Source organism: Triturus cristatus, chromosome 8 (assembly GCF_964204655.1).
Source record: "Triturus cristatus chromosome 8, aTriCri1.1, whole genome shotgun sequence".
In the NCBI taxonomy this organism is placed as follows: Eukaryota; Metazoa; Chordata; class Amphibia; order Caudata; family Salamandridae; genus Triturus; species Triturus cristatus.
In genome coordinates, this window is record NC_140591.1 from 1,396,951,810 (window position 1) to 1,396,966,414 (window position 14,605).

At 45.0% G+C, this 14,605-nt stretch overlaps 1 pseudogene; it reads right to left on the minus strand.

The window, feature by feature from the left end:
- Positions 1-2,734: 2,734 nt before the first annotated feature.
- On the minus strand, positions 2,735-3,641 carry LOC146805818 (uncharacterized; annotated as a pseudogene).
- Between the last annotated feature and the right edge of the window lie 10,964 nt (positions 3,642-14,605).

A 14,605-nucleotide genomic window follows, 5' to 3' on the forward strand; every position in this document is an offset into this window, starting at 1 on the left:
CTGAAGGTCCGAATTAAAAATTGTGCTGCTGCAGTTTGTGTTGCGGCCCACAGAGATCGTTCCGTTACCTAGGAAACAAAGGAGAGGAGACTTTAGCTTGTATGCTTTCTTTGGTTGGTATCTTGTACCCTCATTGAAAGTGTATCTTCTAGTCTCTTGTGCCCATATCTCAGCGCACTCCTCCCCTATCTTCTTATCAATACGATGTGTGTCATCTTCCTTCACAATTGCATCCCCTAAGGAGGCTGCCTTACATACCAAGTCATGTGGGCCATTCCACCTGCCGTTAAAATAAATGTTGGCCTGCAGGCGCAATATTGGCCTCCACTGACAAGGGCACTGGGAATCATTATGGTTGGCTTGGCGATGCACTGGTGAGTGACATTTTGACGGGGGTGTTGGGAAGGCGAAGTACCCTAGTCTCCTAAACTGGTATCTCCAGACCTCCAACAGGCCGATGGGCATTTCCATACCACGGTAAGCCCCTATCCACCTTTCATACTCTGATGGATTTGTTACCACTGTAAATGTAACGTATTTGTCATCCCACTCTGTAGCATTCACAAACACACCATCTATTGTGGCTGAGTGGAGCTGTATCTGACCATGTATGCGACAAAGAAACAGATGTAGGAGACATTTGGCAGTGGGTGGTGGCACTTCTCTGGGAAATATCAATTTGTCTGCGCCCACAGCATGAGGGATGTGAGAGCACACAAAGCAGGATTCATTCGTGACCTTCCTCCCGACCTCCCTCATGTCTCTATACCACATGTTGTCAAACAGTGCATTGTGAACCCCATTATCCTCTGACATCTTATCAGTGCGCTGGGAGTGGAAACCAGGCATGAAATGCTGGTCATGGGTGTACACAACTGTGTCCTGAAGTTTACTAACCCAGTCTGCTACTGGCGGGGCCACTGCTTGCTTGTGAGTGTTACGTGGCGAATACCTGGCAGGTGCCTTTATGCCTCTGACAATCAATTCACTCCCAATACTTCGCTTATTCTGGCGGACCTTTTTATGAGTATCTGGCACATGGGCATTCAAGGTGATATCCAGTACCATATCCCATTCTGTTGGGTTGGCAGGGGGTGTGGAAGGTGCCAGAGTGGGCGGTGCATAGGTGTCAGGAAGTGTCTCAGACTGGGGTTGTCCTAGGGTAGATCTAACATTGCTAGCTGTACCTCCCCTTCTCTCTGGATACACCACAACCCAATCAAATGCAATTACTGCAATTAAAAATACAACAAAGAGAATACCGATTACTGTACATATCTTTTTCAGTGAAAGTTTGGTATGCGAGGAACGTCTGTTACTGTGTCTCAGTCCATAGATGGCCATGCGATCTTCATACTCCTTCTCTTGGATAGACCACGGAAACATGATGCCCTCCTCTTGTCCATAGTTCAGGCCTGGGATGGTGCCGGGTGGATCCTCACGTGGCTCCGATGTATCCATGCCTTCCTTTCGGCTATTCGGACTGCAGTGGGTGAAGAGTCTATGACCTGATAGGGTCCTTCAAATTTAGGATCTTTCCACTTCCGGACTTGTTTCTTTACGAAGATTATTGTCCCAGGGCAAATAGGTGGAAGTTCATCAGAAATAGAGCCCTTGTTCTGTGTCCTTGATATCTGAATAGAAAGGAACTTTGCAGCACGAGTTAGTGCACACAAGTAATCAAACAGTTCAGCTTTCACAATCTCAGAAGACATTTCAGTGTCTACTTTAGGTCTGGTGGAGGGAACAACCACGTTCATTGATCTGCCTGTGACAAGCTGGTGAGGTGTAAGGTGATGGTCAGAACTGGGAGTGTTTCTGAGTGTGAACAGAGCAATGGGAAGGCAATAGAGCCATTTCTTTCCAATTGTGGCACTTATCTTACTTATTTTGGCTTTGAGCAGGCCGTTAAGGCGCTCACAAATACCATTGCTTTGTGGATGATAGGCTGATGTCAACTTATGTTTTATTCCTAACAATGAGGTAATTATGGCAAAGATATCATTTGAAAAATGGCGGCCATTGTCACTTCGAATAGCATCCGGTAATCCCCAGCGACATATGACCTCACGAAGCAAAATAGTAGCTTCGGCCTTTGCGTCACAATGGACACATGGTCCAGCTTCAATCCACCTTGAAAATGGGCATACCACTACAATGAGGTACCTGTAATTGTTGCATCTGTCAATCATGTCTATGTAATCAATGTGGAGTTCTCTAAAGGGACCTTTGGGCCTTGGTATTGTTGAGGCAACTGTCTTCATAGTTGGGTTAGGTGAATATTGTTGACAAATGAGGCACTGATGAACGAAGAGTTGTATCTGCTCATACGCATTGGGGATGAACCATTCTGTCTGCAAAGTTGTGGACATGATATCACGAGGGACATGTGTCGGAAGGTGTAACTGAGTGAGCGCTACTTGTAATAGTGCCTGTGGCATAACTGGCTTCCCTGTCATTGTCTGTCTGTAAATGAAATCTGAAACATCTTGTTGCACTCCTCTCTTCTTCCATAGCTCTTTCTCTTCAGGAGGGGCACTCTCCTGTATTTCTCGTAGGTGTAGTTGTGCAATGATATCATATTGCTGTGAGTCATCTATAGTGTATGAAAGTGTTGGATCAGGGGTATCTGAGAGCAATGATTCACTTGTGTCATCTACTGTACTTTGTGTATCTACCTGCACTACTAAAGGTGCATCTTGAGCAAGCAGGATGGGGGCACAGGTATTTTGCCCTATCGCTTGAGATGGTTCAGGTCGGGGCCCTCTGGCAGCTGCTTTCGCAGCCCAATCCGCCATGGCATTTCCTCTGGAAACAAAATCTTGGCCATTTGTGTGTGCAGTACACTTTACTACAGCCACTTCTGCTGGCAATGTTAATGAATCAATCAATTCCTCAAGTAACTGTTTGTGCATCACAGGTGTGCCATCAGTTTTAAGGAAGCCACGCCTTTTCCATCTCAGGATGCTGGAATGTGTTGTTGTGGTGACATATGCAGAATCTGAGTATACAGTAATCCTCTTATCAGCTCCATGTTTGAGGGCTGCAATCAAAGCTACCAACTCTGCTGCCTGCGCTGAATAATGTGATGGCAATGTTATTTGCTGTACGATGTCTAGAGAGTCAGAGGAGTCTCTCTGTTGTGCTCTGACCACTGCAGCACCTGTATATCTTATTCCCGTCTCTTGATCAATGGTAGAGGAACCGTCAACAAAGTAAATTACACTATCTGGCAATGGGTCTTCTTTCGCTGTTCCTGACTCATCTGGACAATATGTGGCACAGTCATGACTGTCATCATCAGTTGTGGCAATGGGATGAACAAAGAACGTGGCAGGATTTACAGTATGACATTTAACAACCTTCAACGATGGTAATGACAGTATGACTTCATATCCTGACACTCTTTGTGTAGTAAGAGTTGTTTTAGCTTTTTGTATCACTGCGAATACTGCATGCTCAGTGTACAGTGTCAGAGGGGAGCCCATCACTATGGGGGTGCTTTTCTCAACAGCAAATGCTGCGGTTGACAAGGCCTGCTCACAAGGATAATGGCCTTTCATTACCGAGTCTAACATGCCACTGAAGTATGCAATGGGTTTGTGGCCCATGGGGTACTTCTGGGTGAGGACTGCTGTCATGACCTGTCCATTACAGTGAGTGAATAGATAGAACTCTTTTGTCTAGTCAGGAGAGCCTAACACAGGTGCGTTTGTAATCTCATCTTTCAATTTGGCAAAGGCTGATGTCATTTCAGGTGTCCAGTCAATCTTATTATGCCTGTCTTTGGCCGTTTTGACAGCTGCCAGGAGTGGTGCAGTAATGGTGGAATAGTCAAAAACCCATTGTCTAACGTAGTTCACCAGTCCTAGGAACTTTTGCATGTCCTTAACTGACTGGGGTTCTGGAGTGCTTCTTATTGCCTCTACTCTTCCTGGGGTAACTCTTCTCCCTGATGCTGAGATCAGCTGTCCTAGGTACTGTACTTCTTCCTGACAATATTGGAGTTTCTGTTTGTCTACTTTGTATCCTCTCTGTGCCAATGTTGTAAGCAGAGCAACTGTATCCCGTCGGCACTGCTGCTCAGTGGTGCTACAGAGGAGTATGTCATCAACATATTGTAGCAAGGTGCTGTCACATTGGAAATTTGACAAGTCATCTTTGACAACTCTGTTGAACACACTGGGGGACTCACAGTACCCCTGGGGTAATCTTTTATATGTGAATTGCCTACCTTGGAACGAGAAAGCGAATAAGAACTGGCTGTCTATGTGTAGAGGGACACTAAAAAATGCATTTTTCAGGTCAATGACGGAAAAATATTTAGTGTCAGGTGGGATGTTGGTAAGTATCACTGAAGGGTCTGGGACGATGGGAAACTCTGGGATCACTATGCTGTTAATTGAGCGTAGGTCATGCACTAATCTCCATTGATTAGTCTTCTGTTTCCTCACCGGAAAAAGGCACGTGTTACACGGCGAGATACAGGGGTATATCACACCTTGATGTAGCAGCGCTTGTATGGTAGGGGCAATTCCCTCCTCTGCTTCCCTAGACAAAGGGTACTGGCGCACTCTGGGTAGAAGGGCACCTGGTTTCAGTGTCACCCTGAATGGTGCAGCTGATTTAATGAGCCCCACATCATTGGGACCTGTTGTCCAAAGAATGCTTGGTACCTGAGCTAAGTCTGAGTCACGGGTAGCATCGAATACTTCGGGCGGGGTTGGAGTTCTAATCTCAACTGTCACCGACAAAGGTACTGGATTTTGGTAAATAATCTCCACTTTGGAATATTCCTCAGGATCTCCAAATAGTTGGTGATCTGAAATATTCCTTACTTGATGTCCAGGTTCAATGAAAATGACACAGGCCCATGTGTGGGCATTGTCGTCTAGTGCTAAGAAAGCTCCATACGTGGGTGTTATTTCAAGACAGTGTATTCCTAGGATCATATTTTTGTCAGGCACAGGCATGTTCTGTGACTGGGGACGAAAAAGGAATTCTTTGGGAAGTTGGACAGTGCGCCCATTCATCTCTGGTGTATTGGCAACAATAATGTGTACCGCTGTGGAGAATGCTTGCTCATCCATTGGGCGGGCTCTTATCTCATCTCTCAGGGAGGAATCCACAGTGACAGCCATCATCCTGCACATTGATGTACCAGGAATGGAACAAGTCATTGTACCGTTCTCTTTAAAACTAATTGTCATATTTAATTTGGCCATGAGGTCTCGTCCCAAGAGATTTACTGGGGACTGTGTTGAGTAGAGTAAGCGTTGCTGAATACATTTACCTCCTATTTCCATTGGTACTGGTTTGGTAAAAGGGACCCTTATTATTGCCCCAGAGAAACCCTGTGTGTCTGCGCTCTGGTTGGAGATGGGCAGTGCTCCTTCCCTAATGCAGGAAAACGTAGCACCTGTGTCAACCATAAAACTATAAGTTTTGTTGTTTATCGTGACATACACAACTGGGTCCTCTCTGATATTTGTGAGGCACGATAACACGGGACACACTAGAGTTGTCTGTGGGCTGTCCTAACTTGAATATCCTCCAGCCTGGTACTGCTGGATGGTGCCCTGTGAAAAGGGATTGGTGGTGGGCAGTATCGTGGCTCCCTGTGGCACAGGAGCTTGCGTCTGTGGCACCATTTGGTACACAGGCATCTGTGGCTGAAGTAGCTGTGGCTGTGCTTGTTGGATCTGGGGCTGCATTTGGGCCATCACAGGTGTCTGTAATTGTACCTGCTGCAGCATTGGCTGCTGTGCTGGGGAAGGATAGGAGTATACTGCTTGGGGCGGCTGCTGCTGCTGGTAGTATTGTACTGGCACTTGAGCATGTTGTGTATTTCCTCTACTTACTGACCTCCCTTCATCCCGCATCTTAATATGACATTCCCTCATATAGTGTCCTGGTCGCTGACAGTAGTAGCACAGTCGCGCTCCTGGCTGTGGCGCAGGTCTTTGGAAGCCTAATCCTCTACCTCTCCCCCGCATCCCAGTATTTGCATACCTCATTTGCTCATTACCATAATACTGCTGTTGTTGCTCATTGGTGTATGCCTGTTGTTGCACACTATTATTGAAGGGCTGTGCCTGTAGGTTTGGTGCAGCTACTTGTGTGTTACCTCCTAGTGCAGTCTGGGCATCTTGTGGGAAATTAGTGACAGCAGTCATCTGACTCACTGGTGAAGCCACCATCATTGTATCAGGGGTCTCCCTTTTCTTCAGTTTTTGCTGCACTAATTTAGCTGCTGCATTTTCAATAGCTAATAACCTTTTCTTCTCCTGTTCCTGCTCCTTTTTGCAAAAATGAATGATGTGGTGTTGTATCTCTGGCCATGGTTTGCACTCCATGGCTACTATTCCATCTAATTTGTCCTGTACAGCAGTGGGCAGTCCCTTTTATACTGTGTGGTAAAATAACCTACAATTACCCCCTGTTACATCCCATTTTTCTCCCAATTCCTGATGCCATTTCTCCTTCATTCGTGAAATGTACTGTGCTGGATCTTCATTGCTTTGCATTGTCTGTGACATCAAAGAGCTGATGTCAGGAACGTCAGGAAACTTCCTACGCAATTCATTCCATAGGGGTGATCTAATCTTATTGAAGGGGTTACCGTCACACTGTGTATTCGTAGTAGACAGTCTTGTGTCAATGCGTGTGAACATATCCTCTGCATCCTCTCCAATCAAGGAGGTAAGCAGACTTTTTACATCTCCAATAGCCAATGGAACACCTGCAGTGTGTTTCTCAAAGGCCTGTATCCATTTTCCAGCACCCTCTGTGAGAGGTGGGAGTTGTTTCTTTAAATTGTCCTTGTCCATTAGTGACCAAGGAACATAAAGGGGGGGATCTTTAACATTTTTAAATAACAGGGGTAGCTGGCGTGTCACCCCTGTGGGCCTTGTGTTGTCATATCTACGTGAGTATTTCTGCCAAACTCTTAGGCCCTTGCTCATATAATCGTAATCCCAATCGTCATCTCCTGCCCCCTGCAGAATACATTCTTCAGCCGTGGCCATGTCTTCTGGTTCAAATGACCCATCCCGAGGCCAGACATTCATTTGAGGTGCATTAGCTTCTGTCCAACCTGCTAAATTATCTGAGAATGGATTGACATAATAGTCAGTCCCTTCCCCAAGTATCACTATCTCATTTGGCGTCAGACCATTGGTCATTGACGGCAATGGCCTGTTAGGGGCCATGTGATGCAGAGTTCTAGATCTTGTTGTTCTTAGCGTTGCAGTACCTGATACATCATAATCTTGTGGGATGTCATCAGGCCGCCCATGGCTACCTTGCACTGCAAGTCTCTCTCTCTCTGTCCTTCTCTGCCTTCTCCATCTTGTTTCTGCCCGTTCGAGCACACTTGGTAGATCAAGTTTATCAAGGTCCATCTGTTGTGCATCTGGCCTGCGTGGTGTGACTATTGGTGGCACTACCTGAGGTATGTGTATAGATGGGGGCGTGACAATTGTTGGCAGAGCTTGCGGTGTACTTGGGTTGATCATCAGAGGAGCTGCTGGGTTACTCTGAGGTGGGGCTGGGGCTATGCTTTGGACCTCCTGATGGAAGTCTATCCATGGCTCCTGCTGTGGGGGGGTCATTGGGACCCCACCACTACGTGAACCCACCGGGCCTGCAGCTCCAGCCAATTCACTTAGTGTTGGTGGCTGCCTTCTTCTAAATTGGCCTAAGCCACCCATTAGTTCAGTGAGTTGATCCTCTACCCTGTCCACTTGTAATGATAACCGCTGTATTGTTGCGGGGTGGCCAGTGGGACTCCCTGAATGTTGCTCGTGTGACGTGTCCCCTGATTCTCTACCTGTTCCTTGGTGTAAGTTGTGCTCTGTTCTCCATCTACTAATGTCCGCCTCAGTGATTATTTCTGGGCGAGATTGTTCACTATCTCTGTTTCCTCCATTGAATTGTAGCAAGTACTCTTCCTCTCGCTTGGGACCTGTGTTAAGGGGTCGCCACCCGTTATGGTGTGCCTGTGTATTGCTGTGCTGCTGGCCAGGGGAGAGGAATGGGCCATAGTGTCTGGTCCTTGGCTCTAAGGGCTCGCTATTGTCAGTGAAAAATGTAGGCGCTGTAGGGTTAGGCCTAGGAAACGGCAAGTGGGAGCTGTGCTGTGAATCACCAGAGGCTCCATCACTCTCTGAGCCCTCTTCCTGCTGGTGAGCTGCGGAGTTGGGTGCTGGTGTCAATTTTATTGTGAATAGCGCATCAATCTGACCTGGCATTCCTGATGTTGCACACTGCACCCCTGGGCTTTGGGAGCTTAGAGTTATCTGGCCCTGCGCATTCCCTGGCATGCTGTTTGGTGAATCTTCTGAAGGATCTGAAGCAGAAATATCCTCATGTCCTACAGCTGTCTGATCATTTAAATTAGGCTCTAGGTCAGCCTTAACAACTCGCTCTGTATACATGCCTTCTGCGTCATAGGCTGGTGGCGGTGCGGTAGGTACTGGGGCCTTTTCATCATTGTCCTTAAAGACTCTCCACAGAGCTAGGGTTTCTTTTTGTTTATCTAGTTTGTTCCCAGAGTACTTCCCCTCCAGGAATGTTTGAGCACGATCTAGTACTGCCTTATCGAAGGTACCCTCTTTTGGCCAAGGGTGTAGCATAGTCTGTGTGAGCTTGTGCAGCTCTCCACAATGTTTTCTAATACGTTTCCCCTGAGTAGTAAAGTTCTTTATCACGTGTTCTAGTGATGTTGCCATTATTCTCTAGCGTTGTGTGTATTCAGAAATAACAGTATACCTCCACTGGGTGTCACTTATCAACCTCACCTGCCACAGATGTGTTGTTATTTATACCCTAGGGTATTGTGTGGGTTGGCTTATTTCTGACCACAAATAAACAGTGTTATTCTCTTGGTAACAGGCGGTTTTGCAAGTATCCCCACAGTAATGGGTAATGTGTTGTAGAAGGACGTCCCTGTAACTGCTCTATGATACTTAATGAGGGCTGCTGCTGCAGCTGCACATGCAGCTGCTGGGCGTGATGCTCACAAACCAGGGGTAAGTTGGGGTCGTTAAGTGCCTGCAACAATATCCTGTGCTGTTCACAGCCTAATACGTCGCTAGTGATTTGTGACCCTTCCTGTTGTTCCAGGTGGCTGTCGCCTGGAGGAGACGGTGTGAATAGAGGGGATGGTGTAAGTGATTCTTGGTGAGCGAGATCAGGGCTCCCCAGCTGGGTTAATGCCGTGGAGGAGTCTCTAGCAGCACATGGCGTCGGAGGGGACACTAGTGGCGGCTGCAGCGGTGTATCTGGAGCGTCTTCCACAGAAGGGGTGCTTTGTGGCAGCTCAAGTACATAGTCTGGGTTCAGGGTAGTGGGTCAACAGGTAGGCACTGGGAGGCGCAGCTGCACTAGGTGTAGTGAAGATACCTTTACCTCAGTGCCATGTGCTAGTGTGACTCCCAGCAGCTTCCACGCTCTGGCTATCAAGGCACTTTGTCGCCTCCCAAAGGTTGCTATAGTCTGTTCGTCAGGATTGTGCACCGCTATTATTCTGTAATTTAGTATGTGCAGAACTATCCCAACTGACTGATGTTCACTATTGCTCATCTGTATCCCTTAGTACTCTATATTAATATATAGATATATACTTCTCTCCTTATGTGTCAGTAGTCGGGGTGATCATATATTAGCTCGTCCTCCAATGCCTCTTTAATGATTAAATAAAATGCCTCTTTAATCTCCCGTTTATCTGGACCGTTATAGACTCCTTCTGGTGAGAAGTCAGGAAACTGCAGGGCACCAGGATGTTCACCAAGGCAATAATGAAGGACCTTGCTTCGCAGGGGGTTACGGGGCCAGGAGCTAGTGACCTCAGTCAGTGTTTCTAATCCTGGCACTATCATAGAAATTTGCACATATATGGTGTCTGCGGTTCTATAAGTTCTGTAACCAAATATTCTATTCATCTGTGTACCTATGCTGTACCTCAAACCTTAGTGACACCTAGTTAATGTTAGCAGCACTAGAAATGATCAATGGTTTGCAACAAAAGCAGCACTAAAAAACATGTGGCGCAGAAATATTTTTTTTATTTTTATTTTTTTAAATAAAAAGCATAAAACTTTCAATAAAACGAAAATCACTACGGTTATCAGTGGCAGATCAATACATGTGGGAGTACAAGAAAAAACAGTTACATTCCTCCCTAGTTATTGAATCTCACTAACAAACCAATCTTCTACATTTGGCAGTGATCTTCTGTCACAATGGCAACCCTACCTAGCAGGTCTTATCCTAATAAAACGATACAGACCAGTCAACATCAATTTAACATAACCATCATGTTTTTATACATTCAATATACATCTGCATATCATAAAACATATCATCAAATCTGCATATCATAAAACATATCATCAAAAAATACAAATAAAAAAATAACTGTTTACGTAAATAATATGGCCTTACTAAAAACAGCTTCTGTGTCAGCCAGTGACCCTTACTGTAGTGCCCATATAAGCACCAACCACAATAAAGTGCTATTGCTTCACTTTAATGAGCCTCTGTATGCATTATCAAACGGTAACCTGAAATCATGCAGTCATGAAATTCTACATGTGTTTCACGAAAGAAGTAAGTCAGGCACGTTCAGAGTGTCTATTCTCAGACAATGACTGCATACCTTGCCCTCTGAAGGACAAGAATAAAACACGTGCTTCCTATTTACAAATGGCGCACACACAAAAGGGAGACTGTCACAAAACTACCCAAAACTCATAACATCCAATAAACCATCCCGGGGAACCTCTTAAAATCCTCATAATCCAGGCGATATCCGTTATCCAGTAGCTAAGTGGACCGACAATATCCAACCTCTTTCCTACCTTGTACTGATGTAGGAGAGCCTCCACTGTATCCAATCAGAGGAGCACTTTTTTATTGCTGAAAGAATACGATAGTAAATCGTATCTCTCCTTCTCTTCTACCAGGCTGATCCCTGACCCCTGATAAAGAGGCGCTCTCTGTTTCACTATACACAGAGAGACCCAACAGCAAGCTATACCAAAAAGAATAGCATTGAAAAGACTGCAGACATAAACAGCCTCTCCCTTATCCCTTATTCTTTTTACTTTTTTATTGTCTTTCTTCTATGCCTGTTTTCCTACAAAAACAATGTAAAAATGTAAAATGTAAAAATGTAATAATAAAAAACGCTAAATAAGCCCGTGAAAGGCGCAAGACGCAGCATTCTCCTCCGGGCACTCAAGGCAAAAACAATAGCACACACATCTATATATAACAAAAGGAAACAATAAACCAACAATTTCCTGACCGTACTGTCCAGCTCAGAATTCCATGCCGCACACACAAGCCTCCCCAGTTAAAAATGTCCTTAGCGAGGCCAACCAGACAGGAGACAGGAAAGAACTGAGAGCCGAGAAAAACACAGAAGCCTCACAAGCGCTCCTTTCATAAACCGTTACCAAAGCGTCACCTCACGTCAGGTAGCATAATACTCACCCGAGTGCTTGTACTCAAAGGCTTCGGCCAGAAAGGAGTCACGAGCGCTAAGTCTGCGTCCCCTCGAACCCAGCCGTTACTGCCCCCGTCTGCAGGCACTGCCAATCCGAGTCACGGCACCAAAATGTCGGAGGGAGGATTTATTACAGGACAAGGAAGCTAGGGGCGGAACTCAGAGCCCCGGGAGCTACCACAAAACTGGGCAGGAGAGTGAGTCAGGGACAAAAGGGGCACCTTAATTTGAGCAGGGGTGCCTGGGAACGCTCGCTCTAGAATTGAAGAAAACAGACATGTGAGACATGGAATTTGAGGTAGAACACAATAGCAGTTTAATGAGAAGATGCAACTTCAAAGAAACCGCAAATCAGAGACACAAAATACAAAATACAGAATTCATATAATCACATGTCCATTCTCTCCGTATCAGATTGTCTGAGAGAAGGAAAGCATTTTAAGAGACAAGTTATACCTAGGAGATATGTTTCAGAGTACGAGAACTCTATTACCTAGGGACTCTCACGTCTACTCTAGAGCAAGCATTCCTGCAATTTTGAATGAAATGAATACATTGTGATCAGATATAAAAAGAACAATAACTAATCATAACAGAACATTTCATATAGGTAAACACAACACAATGCTAAGCAGGCGCAGAAGCAAACACAAGAGCCTCTAAGAACTCTTGGGGAAGACCTACGGAATCTGTCTGTCACCTACATACAGACAGCAAGGTAATCCGTCGAGGTGTCTGGGTGCTCCCCTTATATACTAAACTTTGGGCTGCTTCGCACGCAACTCTTACCCAAAAATAAACCTCGTCTGCAGAATTTCACCAGTCATGTCGTCATTTACCACTTAATGCTGACAATGAACTAGGTGAAAAGGTCAGTTTCTCAGGCCAATCGCTTGTCGTAAATTACACAGAGCAAGCAGAAACTATAAGTAGACATTGTACGCAAAGCAAAAAATACAAACAGATATTGTGTTCAAATCGAATATATACATACATAAATCCTCTCAACTTAAGCTCTGCGGTTGCCACTTCCTGAAATGCGGGAAACCTGCCCAGGAAACAAGTGCTATGCCAGGATGCAGCTTACTGTATGTTGAAGTGTCAAGAGGATGCTGAACTTTTGGTACCGACCGGGTAGGGTGGGGGCTACCAGCTTGGAGGCAGAAAGCCTCGCAGAAAGAGGAACTGAATCTGCGTTGGGTCAGAGTTGGGTCAGACCTGCCATCAGCCTGCGATGCACTAAAATGGCAGAGCCACGGTCAATTTAACAAAGGCCTATATAACATATATAAGGGCCTACACAGCACGGGCAAGTGGGAGGGATGTCTCAGGACAATTATATGGGACAATCAGTCCCTTTCTCAGATGCCTGTACAGACTAATGACCCCTGGCAGTTTATCATTAGTTGTAGTTGTATGTTGACTTCATAGTAGCACGGAGCAAATTCTGTTGTGTTCTTTTTTTCCTTTTTTATCCTTATATGGCTATCACTTTCTTCTACGCATCTGTTGAATACCCTAGTACGTACCAAATTTATGTTGCTTGGAAATTTGTGCATCGAAGGTGGACAATGTTGACAATTGGCCCGATTACCCCCCATTAGATATAATACCATGGTGAGTGATTATTTTACTATTGTATTGAATCCGTAAGAGAAAAATATATTGGAGAGAACTTGTTATGAACAGGAACCGGAAGGACCACTACAGATTTTTGTCCCAAATAAACATGCACATTGTAATGTGATGCCTTCCAAAGGAATACACTTTGCAACATGACATTCTTACTATGGTTCTGCAATTTTGTTGAGTATAATCCTGTTATGTCTATAAATGCCAACATAAAAGATATTAAAATAAAAAAAAGCTACATGCAGGTAGGTATAAAACATATTTATTTTTATAAGAACATTGATTTTGCGCCTGGCCTCTATTAGTATCACACATGTACACATTAAAGATATAATAGATTTGCAAACGAATGTGTACCCTTAGTTTTTGTAGCATCAATGTCAAAGTTAGTTCAGTACTCTAACTTTTTATACTTTTATGATGGCAATTAAGTAACACATACAAACTAAGAAACATACTTCCCTTTTAATCGCGTTCCCATGACATCACAACTGTCCACTTATAATGTAATATAGCTATTGTGACGTCACACATACCGGCAAGCAGCCCATGCAGAATTGAAATATTGGGACTCTAGCGATCAGAAGGGCACGTCTGCTATTGAAATATCCCCTCTGAACCCCTTTACAGTTGCTCCTCTGCACTACTCACTACTCTGCCATACTCCAACATTTCAACTTCACACCAGGAACTACATTGCTCCTCTGTTATCCGAATTAAAAGCCCTTAGACAACAACAAAAGAGCCAGGTATGTCCACCCTTCTAACCACACTGTACACATTGCAGGATCAGCCACTCTTTCTGGTAGCAAAAGACAACTTTTCTAAACATTTCCACATTTTCTTTAGGTCTCAACTGCATACTGGCCTTTAAAAGCAATGATGTAGACATAAACACTAGAGTACTTTTGTTTTATCCATGACTTCTCACTTTCCTACAATGCCCTTTTAAACTACATCTGGTGATGTATTATTCCATATATTCCACGAACTGTAACACAAAAGTGTGTGTTGAAATGTATATACAGTTGAAAGGATGTAGTATGCAAAAGGGTTGTAGGTCTCGGTGGTGTCCGTCCTCACTCAATTTGATATTCTGCTGGAACCAGTTGTCCAAAAATGGGAAACCCTTAACCCATTAATAAAGACTTAGGGCCTAATTATGAGTTTGGCGGTCCATGGGACCGCCGCATACGTGGTGGAGGTGCAGTGGCAGTTGTGGACTGCCACACCGGCAGTCCGACTGCTGTTTTACAACTGCAGCAGTTGGACCGCCACAACCGCCAGGGATCGCGATCACTGGCAGTGACGTGGCGGTCAGAGGTTCCGATATGCTTGGCAGTGCTGCTGCATGCCACCGGCTAAAATTGAGCACTGATGATAGGAGACCAAGTGTTAACTGCCCCAGGGACCGAGTGACAAACAATAAATGTCTGACAAAAGGAGTTCAGTCAAGTCCCT